The following is an 822-nucleotide window of genomic DNA, read 5'->3' as shown; positions in this document are numbered from 1 at the left end:
AATATCTGTATAGAAACAAGGGTCTATCTATGTACCAGTATATATGTATATATTTGGTTTAGAGGCAGTTAAGATTTGTTTATATTTTTCTCTCACCTGGTTGAATATTTTTATTTAAAGAATATCTGAATAAATTGAAATACTTTTGCCATGTTAGTCAAAATCTGGGAATCATAATCATCCGATTATTCAATAACAATCTTAACGATTTGATTGCTACTTTTCTTATTTTCAAGGTCACCCGGCTTTTATTTCTGTTGATCAATCCTTGCATTAAATCTCTTCATAATATGCTTGACATTCTCTTTAATTCTTTATCTGAACTGGGTGTAGATTTAACTTGACAAAAACCAAACTATGATATCAGCTGTGACACGCGTCTATGTTTGATTTATACATTCTTTGGTGAATTATACGATTTGAATCAGTAACAGTGATGTTCAACCCTTATTCACAGGTACTCAGAGTGACCGTACGGCCTTGTAAAATACATATTGATAACCTTTCTAGACATTTTTATATGACAATAGTTAGGGTGGAATGGAATTTTACAAAGAATTATTAGTTACAGCTGAACTGTTTGTTCCGAAAGGCGTGCGTCAAGGTTGCCTCTTATAACTATGTTTATTTTCTGTAGGTGTAAAATCCTTTGTGCAAAAGTAGATCGTTCTGTCGCCGATGTTCTCCGACTTTTCGCCCCATGTCCATAAATGATTTAACGCGTTATTAAAAATTGGTGAAGAAAAGAATAGAACTTTATAAATAAGCTACTAGGTGACACCTATAAAACTATTTTAGATGCGTCTCAATTTTTAATTCGAC

Source organism: Lottia gigantea, assembly GCF_000327385.1.
Source record: "Lottia gigantea unplaced genomic scaffold LOTGIsca_12, whole genome shotgun sequence".
In the NCBI taxonomy this organism is placed as follows: domain Eukaryota; kingdom Metazoa; phylum Mollusca; class Gastropoda; family Lottiidae; genus Lottia; species Lottia gigantea.
This window is presented reverse-complemented; position numbering follows the sequence as displayed.